This window comes from Mastigoproctus giganteus, chromosome 11, assembly GCF_048544385.1.
Source record: "Mastigoproctus giganteus isolate SK-2022 chromosome 11, ASM4854438v1, whole genome shotgun sequence".
Classification (NCBI taxonomy): Eukaryota; Metazoa; Arthropoda; class Arachnida; order Uropygi; family Thelyphonidae; genus Mastigoproctus; species Mastigoproctus giganteus.
Genome location: NC_143585.1, coordinates 74,486,893 through 74,509,831, shown reverse-complemented (window position 1 = coordinate 74,509,831; position 22,939 = coordinate 74,486,893). Strand labels below are relative to the sequence as shown.

At 39.1% G+C, this 22,939-nt stretch overlaps 1 protein-coding gene across 1 annotated transcript in view; it reads right to left on the bottom strand.

Moving 5' to 3' along the window:
* LOC150078130 (dystroglycan 1-like) overlaps positions 1-16,475 on the bottom strand; it is a 199,614-nt gene extending 183,139 nt beyond the window's left edge. The window contains exon 1 of the mRNA XM_090384929.1: positions 16,399-16,475. The gene's annotated coding sequence lies outside the window, so the exon portion shown is untranslated. The remainder of the gene's footprint in view (positions 1-16,398) is intronic.
* Between the last annotated feature and the right edge of the window lie 6,464 nt (positions 16,476-22,939).

Here is a 22,939-nt window from a genome sequence, read left to right as displayed (position 1 = left end):
TTCGGGTTTAAGTTATTTATATATTTTTAATTTATATGTTTATTTCATTATAAAAAGTTGTACAGTATCTTTTTAATTTTTTGGTAATCTGTAATTGATGTTTGCTTAGTACCTCTATATAAAGAATAAAATTATATAGAATTTTTATTATGAAATGTAATTTTTATAATTATATTATTGTAATAAATATATAACATCTTTTTTAATATTACACATACACACACACAGAATCGGATCTAACGGGCAGAAAATTGAGTAGGGGTGCCTCAAAATAAAATTACTTAGGGGTACCGTTATTATAAAAAGGTTGAAAACCACTGCATTAGAGTCAAGGTTGAAGGAGGTGGCTTGCTTGACGGAGTTGTTGATGGCTGTTGATGCAAAGGAGTGTTTGCAATGCAGAATCAAATGTGTTTATTCTGGAGAGTTTAGACTGAAGAGACGGAAGGACTCTGGTAGTCTTGGGCGGAATTCACCACTGAAGAAAGCCCCGGATATTAAGGAAGCAACTTTGGCCAGTGATCAGTTACAAAATATCGGATCGCTTTGTATTTCCAGCGAACAGTACAGTCACTATTTCAAGGTTGGTACATCCGATGTCGAGATGACACAGTAGGATGTCCAAGCTTGGCATATAACCATCTGATGAGAAATATTCGATCAAGGTTATAAGCGGAAGGGTTTTTCGGGATGAAAGACCAGATTAGCGATGCATAGAGGAAGTGAGGTAGGATACAGATAGCAGTGTATTTCCGTATATTGTTTGAATTATGAATGAGAGCGAGTTCGCACTTCATAAACCAAAATGTCGTTAGAATGGTAGACAGAAGCTTTGTGCAATGGACTGAGAACAGAAGTTTAGAGAACCAAATATATTCCTAAGAATTTGGTTTAGAGGGGGGATTAATTTAGATTGAATTCTAACTTGTAGGAAAGAGAAAACGGTAGATACTTTATCTTCAGGCAGTTGATATGAAAATCAAGAAATTATCAATCAGTTGCTGAGCCCCACACGATGAATTAAAAAGCAATTTTTTTACAGCCTCTTCCGGCAATGTCAGAAGACATTGCCGGAAGAGGCTGTTAAAAAAATCCAGAAAAATGTCATCAACATGAGATGCTGAAGTTGGATGATTTGGAAAAAAAAAAAAAAGGAAAGAGTATGGCACCAGAAGACTTCTCCTTGGGGCAGGGGCCCTAAGCTAATGTTTCGAATACAGGTTGCGGATTTGTTAGAGAAGATAACGGTGCCATCATAAAGTAACCGCAGAACCACTGTCAGCAGGATTCCTGAGATGCAATAATGGTTTTCGAGCAGAGATAGAAGATCAACAGCACGTGAGTCGAAGACAGCGGTGATATCAATGCAGATTCTCCTTTTTATACCACGTTGCTACATCGTGGAACTGAGTTGAACGTGCTGAGATGCCATCGTAAACTGACGTTGATCTAGAAGCAAAGGTTTGCCTAGAAAGTGATTTCAAGGGAATTTTGTCTAAGAGCTTTAGTAAAGAGATCCAAATAGAGATAGGCGTGAAGTTTGGTTTGTTGGTGTGGTTTTGCGCGCTTGGCCAGTAATTAACTTTGCGAAAGGCCACCAAATTTTTCCTCTAAGAGACAGCGTTCACATTAGAGATACTTCGAAAAAATAAGTTACTCTGTATTCATTTTATAGGTATTTAGAATAATTTGTGATTGTATCCAAGACATTCTTATCAAAACTAAAGAACTAAAATGGTCTTGGGCAGGACACATAGCTCGAAGACATGACAGATGGACTAAGAAAATAACAGAATGGTACCCAAGAGGAGCTAGAAGAAAACCTGGAAGACAAAGGCGGAGATGGATAGATGAAATTCATGAGTTTTTGGGTAGTAAATGGATGGCCAGTGCTCAAAACAGAAGGAACTGGAACGTTGCTGGAGAGGCCTTCATCCTGCAGTGGATTGAAAATGGCTGATGATGATGATGATCATCATCCAAAATATTGCTCTGGAAACCGTCTTCTTCGATCTATTAAACTAATGAATAAAAATAGCATATATTCTAGATCTTTTTAAAACTGTCGCAAGGTAGAATTTAAAAAAAGTTTTGTATATAAAAAAAATAAACAAAAAAAAAAAAAAAAAAACTTGTATATCACCATTATAATACGGTTATTTTGTAGTACATTGCGAAATATAAATTTGACTCACCAATAGCCACAAGTATATCTTTAACGCTTTTCTCTACACACTGCAGTAATATAGTCAGTCATTTTCATTTGTATCGTCTACACATCAAACAAATGTCAACTGAGCGTTCCGGGTGTCGACCCCCCACTGAAACAAGGTGGTTAGCCACCATCCCGGAAACCAAGAAGCTGCGTGGGGCAGCTAGTAACGCTAGCGTGACTGAGTCGGCAAGCCATTCAGAAACCCCGAACAAACGTCACTATGTCGATTATCGGGACGTTATAACCAGACAAACAAGTGGGGTGTAGGGACTTCTCCTCCCCTTCTATGGGTGTCACCTATCTAACCGATGAACGTAGGGCAACACGCCTAGTAAACAGACACTGCTTTTTATGAAGATGAATGCAAAAGAAAGGAGTGTTTGCAGAAAATGAGAACGACCCAGCTGAAAACACCTTATTAGATGTACGTGTACCTAATCCAAACACTACGTGAATTATAACAGATTTTCAATGAGGAACAATATTTATACACATCCATCAACCGGTCTGTAAGGTTCCCAAAATATCTTTAAGGGTATTACTACAGTATGTAGGCCGTATAAGAGTCGAAACACGATCGCAAAGACGACGGTATGTTTATAAAACAGTTCCGCCATAAGTTTATACTAAAGTGGATAAGCACTGCAGTTACTTTGCACCATTCCTTCCATTTTTTTCCTTCTCCTTTGACAGAAAGTGTCCGAATTGTCTTCATGTGTAGCCATGAGCACATGATGTTCCTGAAAATTCATCCGCTAAATCAACAGAAATATCAGTTTTCTGTGAAACAGTATGGAGTTTCATTATTTCTTATGACAAGCCACGGAAAAGAGACTATTTAAAAAAAACACTTGTCCATAGAACAAAAGAAAACATACAGGCCAATTAGATCACAATGCAAGATACAGCATAATTAAGTGCATTTCTGTCATCCGGACCAGGCAAAAAAAATAAATAAAATAATATATATATGTATTAACAGACGTGTTATTCACTTCGAAAAAGCTGTTTTAGTAAATAAAAAAATATTTATAATACCTTAGTAACAGTAGTATAGTTAGATTGAGGGGTAGCTATAGAGGATTAATTCTAATAAAACCCTGGATTTAGCGGTAGTTTTGGTATACCAACACCTTATGCACTTGCGCTAGTGTGCTGTTTGTACAAGTGAGTTAACAGGCTGATTTGCATATTGTGTGTGATGAAAATCACGGAGTAACTCAAGCAGAAAATCATACTACCTCCGCTCAGGATAACTTAGCTTCTTCATTCGAGGCTGCAGTTAGAATCTCAGACGGTATTCGAATTATCACTTTCCAAAAGTTACAAATGGAGAAACCACTATACTGTCACGGATAATGGAGAGATAATCACCCTAGTCTTACACGAATACTATAAAGGCAGCCCTATTTCACACTAGGTTGTTTCACACTTTCTTGGTGATTCCCTTCCCTTCTAACTTTCTTTCTCTCTCAGGGTAATTCAGATTTTTTTTTTTTTTTTTTTTTGGCCTTGGCTGGTGCAGCATAAGCCTCAGGCTTCCTTGCACTATATGGCTATTAATAATAAAGTTTTTGCTGTTTTGAATTTTTTTCTCATACTATTTGCGTTTGGCGCATTGTGTATTAATGCCTGCTGTATGCTCAGGCCTGCAAATCGCGAGCTGAAACTAAAATTCGAATTAACAAATGGCACGTTTATTACAAATAAATGTTAATGCGCATACATCTCATGAATTTGTTCAAAATCTGAGAATAGCTGCCAGTCGTTCAATAATTAATTCTCATTACACAAAAATTTAGCATAATTTTTCGTGTAAGAATGCATTTCGATATACATATGATGGAAGTTATTGTGAAAATTGAGTAATTCAATTAGTTAGGGAATAACACTTATATAACGAAAGATTAAGACCAGATGGATACTTGTTTTTGCAATCGAATATAAGTTGGAATCACTTGGTGTACGCAACTGTCTTCACATCTTCAATGGAAGAATACGAGATGAACTTTTGTCCCCGGAGTTAATGTTACGCAAAACTTCAAAAAGGTTACCGGAAGGCTGGAGTAGGTGGGAGGAAAAGGATAAATAATCTCATCGCTATATTTAATACGCAGAGGCGAGGAACCGTCGGACAGTACAGATGCAAAGGATATGTTATTTAATACTAGTCATAAAGTAACCACTGGTGGTGTGGGGGGGAGAATAAACGCCTACGGACAGCAGAGATGTTGGAGGAAATTGGGTGGGAAAAAGACTGGTGGGTTAGGAGGTTAATGTCTCACGCGCTAATTGGTAATAATTACACACGACTGAGAGGCAGTTGTCCGCGGGAATGTGACTCAAGGCCAATTACAGAGGAGCTTCAAAGAGACAAGAAAGGGGTGTTGCTACATTTTTGGATACTTGGTGGCCTTCTGTAACGACATGTCACCTTCACGCCAACGAAGAAAGCTCTGCACAAAGGAGGGGAAAAAAAAAAAAAAAAAAAAAAAAACTTTTTTAACCTTTTTGTTTTTTTTAACCGTCTGATGGAAGCACAGCTAACCTTAACTTATAAATAACCGCGGTGTCGGTGTTTAACAAAGGCTGTCCGTCGTTTGAAGGAGAGTGTAATCTTACGGCGCTCCCCTCTACGCTCCAAATATCAATACACAGCCTCATTCATCACGACTTCAAACACCAGACCAACATAACTGAGAAGTTCCAACGACATCTAGGCTGTCTTTTTGGGGTCATCTTACGGCGGACTGTCGACAGCTTATTTCGTCATTTACCACCGAATTTGAACTGTAATTCAAAAGGTTTTTTTTTTTTTTTCCCCTTTCTCTAAAGAAAAACACCTACGAAGTCTCAGTTGAAATATTTTTTACTGCAACCAAACATTATGAACTCGGGCGAAATAAGTTTTTCTGTATGTAGCTTCACAGAATCGTTTCGTACTCGCACAGGTAAGAATTGCCTTCGCCTATCAATCTCTTGGATTTAATTCCCTCGACAAATATCCACCTCTTAGTACGGTGATAAAGTGTTGCAACAGATCATTCATGACAACCGTGGAGTGCTACCAGTGCGCGAGAAACATGTCTACGTCTCCATGGTAACAGTCAAGAGACTGACATCAAAACCGCCCACATCAGGCGACAGCTGGCAGCCTTCCGTTACATTATGGAACTCGTGTGGGGGTGGACTGCGTTGAAGAGACCAAGACATGTCAGACGAGGTTGTATCCTAGCACCAAACACAACCTGCCTTTCAGAATCTAAGGAATCGTGGGACAGTCATGCCTTCAGATTCCCAATCCTACCTTGGAAACAAGTTGCTTCCATAAAATCTGTATTTCATACAAGTGCACCCAGCCAGCGAAGCCTTGAATGAAAAGTAAACTTGAGAGGAATTCTCTGCACATTGGGAACATAAGATTCGTTATGGGGTGTATATTTTATGTCATGCAGCTCCTGAACGCGAGTTCAACTCTGCACATGGGACGTCTGGAAGCCAGATATCGTATAACGAATGTACAATAAAATTATCAGTAGCGAAAAATTACAAAATTAAAGGCCTCGCCAAATGAATCCAATGTGTAGCGGCCATAAAAAAAAGCTTTGTAAGTTAGGACTAATGCGTTTGTTAATCATTTGTTTTACTGATCGACGTGGTCTGTATCTTGCAAGAATTGGGGCACTTCTGGCACGCTCAATTATTGATAGTATGTATTGTATTACGAAACGATTATTATTGGTGACGAATAAGGACTCATTCAGTCATACTGAATGAGTCCTTACAAGTTAGGCTCAAAAGATAAAGTTGCTTGGAGAATTTTGTAATTAGTTTCTTATTCGATACGCTATCATTTTTTTTCCCCCTTTTAGTTGATCAGTTTGCCGTATTTCATAAAAAAATAAATAAATATTCGAATGTTGTTCCACTAGTAAAAACTTCTATCTCTGTTCGCATCTTTCAATTTGCATTGCTTCGGTACGCTGGTAATAGTTAATTTGACGTACAGATAAAACGCTTAGGCATTTTAAAGCTTTTAATTTTCACTGGAGAAATTATAAGCGGACCTTTAATGTCATAGCTTGAGATAAACTACCGTACTTTGGGAAGTTGGCATTATGATTAAATGCTAACAAGCAGGATACACGGATATTTCACCTCGCTACATAATTCGAATTTACTACGTAATAATTGATTGATTATTATTACAATTATGACTTCCCCCTCCTCCATACTTGAGCAAATTTGTCGAGGCCTGATTATAAATATATGAACATATCTAAAACTATTAAGTGCTGTGCTTTGAGACTAAATTTCGCATTATATTCTTGCATATTATTTGTGAGCATTGATCGATTATGATTATATTACCAGACTACCTATTTTTGATAATTCAAATTCTTGTACTATTACAATTGATCGCATGCTTCTAGACAGGTTTTTTCTCCCTCCTTCCTTGTCTGTCGCTTACAATTTATTGATTCATAACCTACGCGAAGCAGAAACACTGACAATATATATAGCCTCAGTATTTTACTTTCTGAAGTCGTTTTACGATCACAGAGCTCAAGTTGGAGGGGAGAAGGTACGAGGATGAGAAGGTACGAGTGCCGTGTTAAAGTTAGGGTCCTTTTACTCTCTAAGGGATAAAGAATCAACAGGGGCACTCGTTTTAATACTTATTACCGAAGTATATTTTGTGACACGTTGCAGACGTCAAGAGGGTCGAACAAGAGTGTAGTGTTGTAACATGAGGCACAATTCTGACGTCACGGCAGGCGCTAAGCAAGTGAACACAATCCAGTCCCTGTGGCCATTGCTAAAGGGTCAACCGTAGCTTACGGTGAGCCACAATACAACGTGGTAGTACTTGGCACCCAACTGTCTGATGGAGTATACTCTCGCCTAACCCAGGTCATAGGAATAACGCTACTGGGCATGCGTAGAACCTCTGGCAACGACTAAGTACCAATTACGGTTACGTCGAGGCAGAGAAAGTGAGGTCAGAGGTGGGAGAACTGGATACACTTTTTTCCTCTCTCCCGAGGATAAGTGGGACAGAAATGAAAACTGGCGCATGAAACGGTACTCAAGACGTGGTTTCTTTTGCAGTAACCTAAAATTAAGACTATTCCAACTTACCGATTTGTACACCCAAAATTAATTTACAATGTTTACAGTACCGGCAACACTAACAAATTAGAAGAAAAAATTATAAAAATACTGTGGGACAGTTAATACCCAAACTGAATTAAACTTCTCACAACTATAGCACACGCACTGCTTCAGGGAGAGCGGGGAATACAATAAATAAACCAGCATAGTCATACTAAAAAAGAAAAGAAAAACTAGCGGTTGCCCTGATTCTTGCTCAAGTGGAGGTCATTACCCCTCCAGCGAAAAACAAACCGAATGTTTATTTTCACTCGAACAGTACCCAGCACTAGTCCCGCGCGCGATGGCAATAAGCGTCATCTGATACTGAATGGGTTTAATGGCTAGCTCAATAAATCTCAGTTATTAATAAGAGACCAGGGCCACAAAAACCTTCAGTGTAAAAGTTTAGTAATATACTAAAGAGGAAATAATTCTGGCGATAAGAACTGACAAATTATCCAGTATCGACAGCAAACGTTGATACGACCCATACGGGATCGTATCGACGTTGGCAGAATAAAATGTGTTGGTAGATAGTTCCTGTCAAACAATTTAATATATTTAAGGAGGAGCTTTTTAAACTGCCTACAGTGAGTCTTTTTTAAGTTAACTATATTTATAGTAATGCAATACGATCACAATGGAATGCATGCCACTTCGCTACCCGTAAAGATAAGAAGAATTATGACATTGGTCCACAACTCAGCAACCAATGCGGGATTAGCAGTCGGGCATCCTGCTGATTTCATAATGGCTTCACTGGACAATGAAAGCAAACGCCAAGGGGGGGAAATGGATGTGACCGAAGCTTTGTCCATTATAGATTCTCCAAGAAGGGAGGGGACACTTCTTCACAACCCTAATGAGGAAGGAGGGGGGGGGGTTTGGTAGGCGTTCGTGATATCTTTCAACGTACTAGTTGAGTAGGACTATTCATTATCTACACTAGTTGGGTGGTCCAAGTCTTTGCTCCAGTGAAATTTCATCCCACCATGTCAAGAGAATGACCCCTTACCGCTAGCTGTCCGTCTCGACTGTCACTACCTCTATACAAGTATACATGTACACGGTATCCGAATAGTTTAACTACGGAGTAAGCTGCTTTACTTTATAAATTAATAATGGATACCAACTGTCATCTTATTTAATAGCATTGATAAAAAAACTAGAACTTAGAAAAAATATAAATAAAATCAAAGTGGACAAGATCAAGACGAAAGAATTAGTATAAAGTAAGATTTGAATCAGTCTGAAGTTTTTTATTCCTTTTGAAAAAAAAAAGTCCAATAGCTATAACTCCCCCCCCCCCCCACTGCACGAAAAAGTCCCATTGATCCTGGAGATAACGTTCATGGCCACCAATACGCATGTTGCGATACTGCCTCAAAAAAAAAAAAAAAAAAAAAAAAATTAAGTCACGTCTCGGAATGTTAAAATCTTACCCTATAAAAACAGCAAATTTATTGCAGATATATAGAGAAAAATTTAAAAATTCAACTGAAAAACAGCGTAAAGTTAAGTGACAATGGGTAATGTGTGCCCATTGTGTCATATTTCATTCCGTGGTTTATTTTCTCTTCATGCTGAAGTCCACAAACCTTTGATGCATTTCTGAAAATCACATGCAATTACTGTAGCAGCTTTGAAGACTGCAAAATGGCCTAAATTCATTATTAAATTCTTTTTATATTCAATGAATCTCAGACGGGCCAGAGGAGTCTGGGCAATATTGCTACATGCGTACTGTCAGGCCACGTATGTTATCACAAGGATCAATGGTTACATTTTCGTGAAGTGGGGGAGGGGAGCGGTTACAAAATAATCATTGCATCTTTCCATTTTAACTGGGAGGGACTCCGTTACTTTCTTTTTTGCATTTGGACCATTAATCCTGTGCACTTGCTTTGCCATCTTGGTGATCCTTTCCAAATTCTTTAATTTAACAGAATTCGTTTCCCTTGAGGCACCACGTTAGTAAATAGCTATTGTATATTTCGCAAATACGGAGTTCTACGAACTGTTACCAGGGTCAACGAGTGTAAGAAGTCAGATTTTTGAAAGAAGTCGCCAGTGTATTTCCAGTGACTAAAATAAGACTGGGTGCTATTTTCGCTCCTCTTTCACAGACAAAGGTAGATAGTGCCAAGTTTTCATGCACACTATAGTTCATTTCACGAACTCGTGCAGAATTTTTTTTTTATTTATTTAAATCGGTTTGAAGTGTACTACTTCCTGTGACGATAGCGAGGGGGCGAGATAAATAAACTTCCGCTCGTTCTCTAAACGGTCGAGGGCAGAAGAATACAGATAGAAATAGCATTACAAATAATCCAGAATTTAAGTTGTAAAAATTCTGGGTAAATATAAAAATACTTGTCATGCAGTTTTATGTTAAAAAAAAAAAAAAAAAATCATCCCGTTGACTAATAACAAAGGTATCTCCGTGTTTTAAATGTGCAACGAGATCTTTCAAAAATTTCGATATCAATTAAATGGATTCGCGACTCTGAACATTCCTTGTTCACAGAAGTTCTTACCCCCATTACTCTTAATACAAAGTGATTAAATCCTTACATTGTGTTAATTGATACAATTTTACAGCACTGCATTTGTAAAAGAACATTTCATTAAATATTTGTTTAACTAAGGCGAGTGAAACTTTTCTTAGTGACCTTATCGACTTCTTCCAAAATTGAACTCAAAAGGCAGCATTTACTGTCTCGCCCTTATCTCCGTTACCCCCTAACAAAGACCAGTTCACTCAGCAGCGTCTAACCTGCCTCTTGCCTTAGGGGTTAGTACACCAAGACATCTGCAAGAATGCTATTTTCTGGTACTGTAGTAGAAATGTAGAGGAAGGAATACCTTTCCCCTGTAGAACAGACTGACTGCGCATCACTCAATGGGGCTGTGTGTGTGTATGTTGGAAGGAAACATCCAACCACAACTTCCCGAATAGTTTCTTGTAATAGTTATTTGATGTCACTAGGCAAAATATAAGCTAAAGCAATGTCATTCAAGTCCCTCTACCGGATGTTTCACCCTTTGTTTAGTTAAACATTGTACAGCTGGTCTGTACCCTGTATTTTTAACGTCATCGGTTAAAAATAAAAAATAGAAAATTAGCCATACTGATGGTGCAGTAGCTCGAACAGCTTATCTATTTTTTTTTTTTTTTTTGTGGTAAAATCTCGTTTGATGGCTGAAATCAAAATATCCGATTTTTTTTTTTTTTTTTTAACTTGCCCTGTCCAGTCAGCAAATTTGAAACGTAGATATCTTAGCCGCGCTTGAAACATTTCATTAAAAAAATTCTGTTCAATTTTCTAGGAAGACCATAAAAGGTCGACGAGTTCACAGATAGAGAATACAAGGACCACACCATAAGTACACCATAAGTCACGGGCGTGAATCATGGTTACTCAAACTCAAGTACTTTTGGTCCAGTGGCCGTGAAGGAAAATATTACAATGTCTTGTATCTATTAGTATTATTATTACAATAAAGATTTCTACTTCTGTATCCTCGCTCTTGACCACTCGATTACAACAGCCGTATTAACAGCAAAAGTCACTGCGGTCTACGTGACCGATATACCATCATAAATCACTGGGAAGACAAAGATTTCTAAGAATTATTTTCTGCTGTGATATTAAAACCATCGTATTTACTAGGCACTTTAAATACAGACGATCAAGACAGCGAAGAAGTTCTACACAATTTTGAAAAGGCGAAAATATCATTAGCTATTTTATAATTTCGCAGCTTATTTTTGTAAATGGAAGAGAATATAAACCCGCTTAAAACCAATAAAGAAATTGCCCTTTCATTCTTTTCATGTTTGAATACCTAACAGGTGAAATATACATCAAGAAATGGAGAAATATCGGAGTTATCCACTATCTTAAACATCTCTTGAAAAATTCAACTAGCCTTTCTTAATCAGTTAAGATGATCCATTAAGCACTGAAACTGAAAATTTCAGAACAAATTTTTAGAGAGTTCACAAAATGAGTGACTGGCGGTACTGAAAGATGATTAAAACAAACATACCCCTTTCAGCTGTACGCTAAAATAGGTAAACAACAAGCTAATTCACTTAAAGGAAACCGAACATCAAGAAGGCGGAGATGCAAAGTCGTTTAGGAACGAAATTATTGCCATTTAGCTACTGTTCCACTGCTAGACCGAATCAGTACTTCTCACCTTTGACCACCGAATTCAATGAAAGAATTCTGATAGCTTACAATCTTGCCAAGACATTTGCCTAACATTCGACTTCAACCCAGATTTAATGATTTTCTCCTTGCGTGTGTGCGCGCATATACAGTATATAAATAAATTGAACCCCACCTGCAAATATAATATCGAACAATACAATCCAACGGTCATTCGGACAATACACACACTACCGGGAAGGCTGCTCAGTTCCTGCGCATTCCCCCCCTCTTTGTTCACCATCCCATAAGTCGTCTACTCCATTATTAGATTATCACTAAACTACGCTGTAATTTAATACCGGAAGTAATCTTTGTAGGTTTGTTCATAACAATCACGCTGTTTCACTCGCACTCACATCTGCCGGATTTCCCCCCCCCCCTTAACGATCTGGTAATACACAATGTTAGTTCGTATTCTGCCCAATGTTTCATGCTTATGTCCAAGAGCACCTGGGAGCCAGTGATAAAGACAGATGGATATTTCTTCCCCACTATTTCGCAATGACAAAATTAAACCCTATTCAACCCTGCTACACGTGCTTATGGCGAAACGCATACTTGAAGTGACCAAGATTCCAGTACGGGTTCTTCCACACTTGGAATTTTCAAGCGACCTTGTAATGACCTTCAGTCACGACAAACAAACCCCTGAGAACTCAGCATGTCAATGGCTCTCCGAGTTGTAGTGCTGCGTACGGCTATTCATTCAGGTATACAGCTGGAGCAACTACCAAACAGGTGTGGCGGAAGTGCCCTTTTCGCTGAAGAGCGTTGCCAAGTCTGTTTGTTAGAAAGTTTATGGAGAATGACACCGCAGGTTATCAGGCAGCGAATGTGTTACTGTCTTCTTCATGCATTGAGAATTTTCAGGTAAAAGAGCCACTGGGTAGTAGTGGTCACGTGTACTGGGTAGTAGTGGTCACGTGGGATTTACTTAAAGACAACTACTGTCGAGGGTAAAAGGAACGGCTTTTGCTTTCGTAAGGGTGACTGCACTGGTCTCAGACCATTTTTAAATTGTGTGCAGTGGTCCAACTGAGATGTTACACAGCAAATTTTAAATGGGAAGCATTCATGGAAGTAAATCATAGAAGTTACTAGGCTTTTCATACTGTTCAAGGCCAAAATGGATGTTAGATGAACTGATGAGACTTATGACAAAAAATAAAATACATGGGATGCACAAATTATCAGGTGATAAAGAGGCCTATGATAGTTAAAAACTAGTCTGTAATCAAGTCACAAGGGAGGTTAAGACAAGCTAAGGCAGATTGTGAAAGTCTCTGACAAAAATAAACAGTAAAAACTTCTTTACGTAATTACATTAACAGTTGAAGGAATGGGTTGAATCACAGTGATCTACTTGATGTCGATGGTTTAACTGTTGATGATCCTGGTCAGGTTGCTGACAAACTGAATAGGCATTTTATATCTACATTCACACATCAAGAATTCTTTAGGGAAGCCGATGCCAGAAGTTTATTAAACTAACAGGTAGCTAAATGATTTTGGGATAACCGAGAGGAAAATGGAGGAGAAATTGTTGAAGCTCAACACAAAAAAGACACCTGGGTGGATGGGATCTATCCAGTTATATTAAGGGATGCAGCAAAAGAGGTCAGCAAACCCTTAGCCATAATTATGAGTATCATTGGACTCAGGGAGGTACCTATGAACCTGGAGATATGCAAATGTTCCCCAAATCACAAAGTGGGATCAAAGGGTTGACATGAGCAATTACAGACCTGTTAGTGCTTAACTTCTTTACCAGGGAAGAACTAGACAAACTACTAGAGGGTATGGGTGTTTTTTTGTTAGCTGATGCTCTGTAAGCTTTCTTGCATCATTAGTCATTACTAATCCACAAACATCTGCTGGCTACAGGATAGGACTGGAAAGAAATTCTTCTTCCTCCCCCCCACAAAATATTTTTGTTGGGGTATGAATGTACAGAGGACCTCAGCAGCCCCCACCCCCCTCGGAAAATGCGAGAATTCAGCAAGCCTCAATTAGTAGCAAAGTACATAATTACTTTAACAGTTCCTTGAACATTTCTATTAATTTTCGTCCAACAATGCGCAAATACAAACGAAAAGTTTTAGTTTATGTTCAGTAGCCGCATAAATACAGTATATTAATTCAACTATTTTCCAGTATTTCTTTTAACTAAGCTTTGACTTTTTTAAGTGTTCTTAAATATACGATAAACAATAACCGTCAGTAATGGCATTTAGTTCTTAACCTACTAGTACTAATTGTTAGAAGAGTGTGTGGTTACAATGACCCCTATTTCGTTTTTAAACCTCAATAGGATTTGCTGTAAAAAGCCCATACAAGAAATAATTTAAGAACTGAAGAGATTAATCTAGATTCCCTTATGAATGACTCTTATTCGAGAAAAGGAGATACCCGTATGAAAATCGTTCACCGCATAGGCATCTAAAAGTGAAGCTCCAAGACTGGATACTTTGCTAATGTGAACTATATGCAGGAATCATATTCGTATAACTACAAAAAGGGTAAGGAATTCAATGTTGAATGTAACACGCATCATAGCATTACGTCTTAGTGATCGAGTTTGTATATCGTGGACCAACCTGTCCCAGCAATCTATTACCCTGTCGATGAATAAATTCATCCAAAATTTGCAGGCCCGCAAGGAAAACCAGCCACGAACATATACAAAGAACGGAAACAGGTCGATAGCCACGTAGGAATCAACAGAAGCCCTGGGAGGGTGGAAGATGACTCAGTCCAAAAGTGAAGGGGGAAAACTAGCGGTACCGACAGAAGTTTATATTGTATATTCGATAAAGAGGCGGGAGTCACATTATCTCATCTCCGGGATGCACTGGTTGATTAACAGCAGTGTAGGTTCGCTGTTAATGTACGAAAATACATCAATTTAAAATTAGTGTATGTGCATTTTTAAGGATTAAGTATAAAGATTGGAAGGAATCTTGTGTACGGAGATAGTTTTCCTGATTATAAGTTCAGTTGCCTACACTAAAAATGCAAAATGTAATGTCATATTTTTGAAATACATTTAAGAAAGTTAAGATAAAATAACACTATCTATACGTGGCTAAGAACTTCGTGCCAGCCTATTTATCTCGATCCAGTTAACGATGGGTAGCACTCAGATGGAGCTAGTAATAACTTGCCGAGACACTACTCCGTTCCTGACAAAACTTAACAGCGAATGGAGGGAGCGTTCATTTAAGAATGAATGACTTCCCGAGATATATATATATATACAGATTCCTATCTCTGTGGATAAGAGAATTTATACGATCCTTGCTTGCATTTGAAATAGTTTGTTTATTGCATCTCCAAATGTTTGTTTTCCCAATAAAAAATTACAGTTGATGATAAATATTACTTAGCGAAACTGTAGGATACACGCTTCAAAGTAGGTATTATTTCACAGTTATAAAACAATGACTTCGCTCCAATAAGTGGTAAATAGGTCGATGTACTATAAGAATTAAGACAGAAGACTAAATGCACAAGGTGTAGTCTACAGTCTTAATTCTTATATAATATTGGTTACACCAATATTATATAAGAATTAAGACTGTAGAAGCGACTGTTGTCTGTTATTGAGAATACCGTAATATTTTCCGCCTCTTTCTCTGATCATCAGTGACACCAATTTACATAAATTGATTATCAAAACTCCAATGCCTGGCTGCAATACCAAAGTTCAATGATCGCTGAAGTCGAGAAACCATGAAGTCAGTAACTTTCGCAACTCCTATAATACTGAAAGAAATCAATTTATCTTTTAAGTATGTTAGAAGTAGTGCCGTTCCTACTTCATAGTTTTCCTTCATGGAAGGAGTGAACCCTATTGATTTGATATCCATACATTAATAAAGTAAAGGTTCTACGGCCTTTATTTAGCAGGCTGGGGTGGTAAAGGTCGTAAAAAAACAGCATCTCAAAAAAAAAAAAAAAACCCCGAGTACCATTTTTAAATGGTATGACAGCTATCTGATCACTGAAGAGTGTATCAACAATAGTTCGTTATAGAGCCAAAATCCTGTGGACCCTTGATCCTTTTTTCTCATCTCATTCATAGGCAGTGCCTCATTCGATCAGTGCTGGGCCTACAAAATGCTTTCTCGGCGAGAGGCCAGCAGTATTAGCTCCCACAAAAGACTGAAAGAAGCCGAAATAATGGTCTCCCACTAAGAGATAAGCTCCTTACCCTTGTAAGGCGCTAGACATCGCTGCAAGAAAGCGACCCACGGAAAATAAAAGAAACCACAAGGTCATCACACCCGCTCGACAGCAAGATTAAAAGCGCACAATGGCTCCCAGTTAAAGAAGAGTCAATGCCTACGGTGAACCTGAAGCTGGCCCTTCATCCTCACAATTCCCAGCACGCTGGTGGTCCATTCTGCTGCAGACGAAAAACGCAATCGATAAATATTTAAATGTATTCAGTGTCATTTACCCACTCCGAAAACTCTCATAGATCACGCGTTTGTCGTCAAAATAGAGCCAGTATTTAACGTAGTCGAGTCACTGCTGCTCTCAATGTACGCCTCGGCTAGACTAAGACTACCAACCCTACGCTTTGCGCACGTGCGAAATACAGCTAGCAGTCAATGGTGGTTGTGGGTACGGCGTCCTCTCATTTGCCCCTGTGCGCTAGTCAAAAGGTTCCTTCCCTTGCAAATCAACACATAAGAACCTACAGCGCACGATTCGTAGCAGTTTATAAAATTAATGCAACAACCTCCAAATCAATGTTTCAACCAGCCGATTGCATAATACACACAGCAAGAAACCACTTACCATTTCCAGCTGCAAAATTCTAATCCCACAGCTAACTTTCATCTCACACGCACACACAAGCCAGCGACAACTGTAACAGTAATCTCGAGGACGGCTGCGCGCTGGGCTTTACCACGTGATCGACTTGGACAATACCATTATCACAGAAGAGGTTGGATGGCTTTTGACCGACTGAACGTACTAAAGTGTTTAAATTAGCCATTTAAGATGTTTTTAAATCTCATTACGGCTGAGTGATGAATGTTTTTTAATCGGCGCTACGTTTTGCATACAAGAAGACGCAAGCAGTTTGTGATTATTGCGTTTTTATTATGCGATAAAGAAGTCATTGCTACTAGTAGAAATGAAAGGTGAATGATGTTAGTATTTTTGCTTTTGAATATGAGTACTCGGATAATCTCGTGTTCAAAAGTTTCAGATATTTTGTACAAGAAACTTTTGAAATTGGGGAATGGGTTGTTTATCTAGTTATCTGGTGATATTAGTTTCATTTTATTTTTTAAGATACATATGAAATGAAAAATATATTGTATTGTTTTTTCTGTAAAATTATTGATAAGTTTATTGGGTGGGTTGATATAAAGGTCAGAAGGTGATCTAAAAAAAAGTCCTTGTACCTACAGTATAGTAAAGAAATATTACTACAGTAATTAACTTACTAATGCAGTGACTATTAATAATTTTTAAATTATTAATAAAATTACCATAGTAACTGCTATTGAATAATGATTTGCTGTTAATTAGTACTGACCTACTACTGCTTTTAAAAATCTACAATATTTTTATACATATAATTAATAGATTTTACATGGGTGTTTAGTGACTTGTCGGACCTCCATGTATGTACAGTATAATACTGCGAATTGAAGAGCATCCAGTATAATTTTAGAATTTTTAGGAAGAGGTGAATCGGCAACAGCTTCTCTTCACCGTGCGAAATGTATCCTTCCTCATAACTACAGTATTATACAATAAATAAATTTTCTGTTCATACTCCGGGGCGAACATGGAAGGTCTCCGAGGAGTTCACACGACAGAACACGGTAACATCACTGTATTTAGTAGTCACGTGAAATTGAACTACGGTCAGTAAAATTCTGGTATTGCTGTACCCTTGCGTTGACTACTTGGCTTCGGTAACTGTCTCTATTTATGTCGACAGCTAATGATTGCGTATAGGCAAAGCCAGCAGTATAACTACTGGGAGATCAGCTCCACCACTGCAGGAGAGACTGAATTGTAGCAGAGAATATACATTTATGGCATTTATGTTTTTTTTTTTAATAAAAACATAAATAAACAAATGTCATAATAGATATACTATATATACGTATGTTATCAAATTATTATACGTTGCAGTAAAATTGGCGTAATCATATGGTTCAAATAATGCACAACACACATCACCAAAGGAGAACTTTTTTAGTGGGCTGCAGCACTATGTAGTTCGGATATCATAAAAGTTCGAGCCATATAGCACTCTCGTGGGCAGAGCCAAAAATAATAATCTATTTATAGTCTGGTACTATCACTAGGTGAGATGAGTTTACAATTAATAATTTCCTCAATGAATACAGTCGTTAACCGTATTTACGTCATGCGGGATTGAACCACGGTCCACGCAAACGGTGTCTTGACCACTCGGCTACGTCGGGACAAACCGTCACCCAATCGCAGCTGCCAGATCAATAAATAGCTTAAAAGTTTAGCTAAATATTTCTTCTCATTTCATAAAATCAATGAAATTGGACATATTATAAAGCGTAATGCTTATTAGAACCTAACCCATTAAATTGGAGATTCTGATAATCGAGTAAAAGAGTATGCTGACAGTGGTTGGAAAGGTGGAATAAGTGTGTAGACGCAGAAGAAGTTTAACTGAAAAAGGATTAGCCTCCGTATCCCTACAAGTTATGTGCAACTGAAAAGTTCTATGTAAAGGCAAAATATACCTAAAACTATAAATGACAGTAATAATAACAATTATTATTGTTATTATAGGATCATAGAATGGACTAACTGAACTAGAGGAGATCATGAGAAAGACGAGTGCAGTGACGACCAAGAGCCACCAACAAAACCTGAAATCAGCCGTGGAGAGAGACTGACCGCAGTTTGGAAAGAAGGGACGTGACAGCCCTCATCGAGCAACAGAAATATATTGAGAACCTGAAGGATTACTTCCAAAAAAAAAAAAAAAAAACAGCGCCACTCTGCCAGACCATAAAGAAGATAGGAAAGCGGCATACCCCACTCACTCTAAAGAAGGAGATCCCTCTGCCCAGATGGAACAAACGAAGATGAAAGATGAACAGAGAAGGCAGTCCATGACAGACACTGCAATGACTTCCATCAAGACCACGAACACCAGGGCACATAGCGGTACCCAGAACTGGCAACCCTATGTGCGACCTCCAGAAAACCTATGAGGATAAGACCAGGAATTACACAGACCCAAGACAGGAAGTCAGAGACATGTGGCATATGGAACAAGTAACGACTATCCTGATCACCGTGTCAACCACCAGCATAGTGCTGAAGGCCATACACACCAGCCTAGAAGCAATAGGCCTCTCAGAAAACACCCAAGGAACAGAAAAAAGTCGTAATTCTGAACGCCTGTATGGTTCAGGTCAGACGGAAAAAACGAAGATAGAAAGATGGGCAAAGAAGACACTCCATGGCAGACACTACAATGACCTCCATCAAGACCACATAGATAAAATGACTTCCAATGCATGGCTCACGAGCGGGACACTCTAGATAATCAACACCAGGAACTACAGAAAATACATCGCTAACGAATCCGAAGTGATAGATGATACATGTCAACAATGCCACCTGGCTCCAGAAACAATCCAGCACATCACAACAGGATGCAGGATAATCATCCAGACGGAGTACACTCATAGACACGACCAAGTGGCAAGGATAATACATCAGAAGCTAGCGAGGAAATACCGTTTGATCAAGGAAAGTGTACCGTATTTCAAGTACAGACCTCAGGCTATACCAGAGACCCCGACCCATAAGCTGTACTGCGACCGCGCCATAATAACGGATAAGACGATCCAGCAATTCAATTCAAAGAAAAGGCTACCTATCTGATCGACATAGCAGTGCCCATCACTGGCAACATCCAGAAAACCTACGAAGAAAAGATCTGGAAATACACAGACCTAAGACAGGAAATCAAAGAGATATGGCATATGGAACAAGTAACGACCATTCCGATCACCGTGTCAACCACCGGCATGTTGCTGAATACCCTATACAAGAGCGTAGGCTATTTAGCGTAGGCCTCTCAGAGAACACCGACAAGAAACTTCAGAGAGTCGCAATCCCGAACACCTGTAGTAGTCAGAGAATTAATTCCTCGACCAACAGTAATAGCGGACATAACAATCACCCTGTGCACTTGGTGCCGGTACCTGTCACGGGATAGGACCCCCCCCGCCACCCATCAGGGAGAAATAATAATAAACTTTGTAAATTTATACTTTGGGATAGCCACATAGATTCAGACGAGTTCACATGAAATAGATAACACAAGAACATCGCCGTATTTGACAATCAAGTCTTCGTGACTGCTAAATACGGTGCTAAAAGCACCACCCATACTCTGTTCAAAATCTCAAAAAGCTGCTCTCTCTCAGTTTATGTTTTTCGTCTCTCTTCAAATATTTTGCGTTTCTATCTGTGAATATGTAGACTGTCTTATTTACGGATTTTCCTCTCTAACTAAAAATTGCTGAACAAGCTGGTCGAAGCGGGCAGTGGGCAGGGGGGATTTAGCGCTAACGGGGACCTTAGGCAAAGTACACATGACGACCTACCTTGTCTTTGTGTCCCCTTGTCTTTGTACAGCATTTGTGTGTGGGGGCCCACATGTACATGAAAGTTAAAAAGCAACAATTCAATTTAATATGTAAAAAAATAATAATTAATAAAATAGAAACATTTTTATTTTAAGTTTGTAAATTTTTTTTAGCTGACTATTAAAAATGAATTAAATTACTTTAAAAAATTAATATTAAGGTCTCGGCTGTAACCCTTGAAGAATTTCGGGCCCAGGAGATGCAGACTCTTAATATCTCTCCCCTCTGTCGTCGAGCTTGGCACTGCGTTGTTATATATATATATATGCTGGTGTGCAAAACTTTATTAAGGACCAACACTATTTTTAAACGTTACAACCACAAAATCTTTACTTAAAGTACTCTTTACTGATGAGAGTAGATTCAGTCTCAGCAACGATTCTGGACGTCAGCTAATCTGGCGAGAGGTTGGCACATGGTATTACCCCGCAAACATCACTGAAAGGGATCGATATGGCGGTCGAGGTGTTCTTGTCTGGGGAGGCGTTATTATTATTATTATTAATATCAATTTATTTCCGAAGAAATGTCCCTTTACAGCTATGCAGCTAGAGGACATGAGTTACATACAGAGATAAAACATAAAAGACAGACAAATGCATTGTATACAGAGCCCAGATACAATATACGGCCTTAAACAGCCACTGGTGAAGATACAAAAACATAAAGTTACAACAAATAAAAGTGCATACGGATACATCGGAGCGTGGATAGTGCGGCATCACAGAGAGTCCACCTAAAGCATGACTAGGGCATACATGTCTGCAAGAATGGAAGATCTGTAGGTTCTGTCCTTGCAGAGCTTCTCAACGTCTATGGCTAATCTATTCAATATTTGGATGGAGTTATGTGGAAACATGTCCAGGGAGGACATGCTACGCAGCTTCGATCTGTATGGGGATGTGTTGGACTGGCATCTTCTCCTGACGATCTGGCGATGATATCCCATATATCAGGTGAGCTCAGTTTTCTGGATAGAAGCTGAGAGAGGGTAAGAAGGTTCCTAGAGATGAGGTGATACCTCCAAGGAAGCGTATTAAGATTGGTGACCAGAACAGATTTTGAGATTGTAGGTATTAGCCCGGCAACCCTATTTAGCGATTTAAAAATCCAGTATTCCAGGGAAAGGAACTTGGCTTGGTATGATGAGGGTGCTGAGGACCATATAGTCGAGGCATATAAAGGAATTGGGATAATGTAACGGAGAATGTATTTGATGATAAGGTCCGGGTTATGGAAGTTGGAGATCTCTTGTTTTACTGCCCATAAAGCTGAATATGTTTTCGTTCGAGTGGCATTAAAGTGAGGCAAGAAGGTGAGGTCTTTGTCCCAGGTGACACCCAAATCCTTATGTTGGGTGACTTTTTTAACTAGAGAGTTCGCTATAATGATGTTTACATCGTTGGTATTTTTCTTCTTGGTGATAGAGAGTTGTGAAGTTTTCTCTTTATTAATGGAGAGCCCAATGGCATGAAGGTAGTTTTCCAGTTCATGTAGCTGTCGGGTTGGAGCTCACAGCAATATACTGGAGAGACTGGGTGCATTTTGTGATGATGAAGAACTTAATATTATCTGCGTAAGTGGTAAAATTAGTACGGTTTGCTAGAAGGGTTCTAAAGATGCGGCGAAGAGGGCGGCAGAGAGAACGCTCCCTTGGGGGAGCCCTCTGGAGCAGAGAATGCGGTGATTATGGTTCTGATTTCTGATCCAAAGGGTCCTGGACTGAAGGAGTTTCCTAAGGAGAACTAGGATGTTGCCAGAGATTTTGAAGTAGTCGCACAGTATGGTACATAATGCATGGGTGGACAGATTGTCAAAGGCCGCCTTAATGTCGAGGAACACAATATCCAGTTGCTCTTTGTTGCTTAATGTACCTTCAATTCTGAACAGTGTGTCCAAGAGGTTGGTGATCGTGGATCATCCAGGTAATACACTATGGAGGTATGGAGGTTTGTGGCCGAACATGTAATGGGTGAGAGCAGGAAGTATGGCTTTTTCCAAGATTTTGAGGAAAGTGCATTCTACGGTAAATGGTCTGTAGTCATTAGGCGATTTTGGGTTAGACTTTTTTAGAACCGGAGAAACATAATATGTGTTCCAGATAGCAGGGTAAACTCCTGTTACGAGGACGGAGTTGAATGCGTCAAGCAAGAGGTCTATGATATATACACTGCATAGTTTAATCATGAAAACAGAAAATCCATTCGGGCCAGTGGTAGACTTGTTGGGAAGAGTATTGATGACCTCAGTAAGGCGTTCCTTTGTGATGGTTATTTTATCCAGTGCTGTCTGGTTAGCTGGTGGATTAACCCGAATAAAGGGGTTTGGGGCAGGTAGGGGCTTAGTTTAGAGCGAATTAGCCCACGCGAGGAAGATGTCAGTGGTCATGGGGGACTGTTGGTTCTTGTTGGTGTAGATTCTTTTCCCAAGTTTCATTCTGTGTGCAATCCAGTCGTTCTGCGCCTTCCTCCGAATGCGTAGGAAGCGTGCCCGATATTTTTCATAGAGTTGGTAGTCGGCTAGATCCCGTGTCCTTTGCCATTTCCTGTATAGTTTCTGTTCCATGATGAAGGCGAGTTTTGCGTCTCTGGTAAACCAGTTCTTGGTCCTGGGAGACAGGCGGACAGATTTGGAGGCCCCTTCACGGGCGATGTCTTTTAACA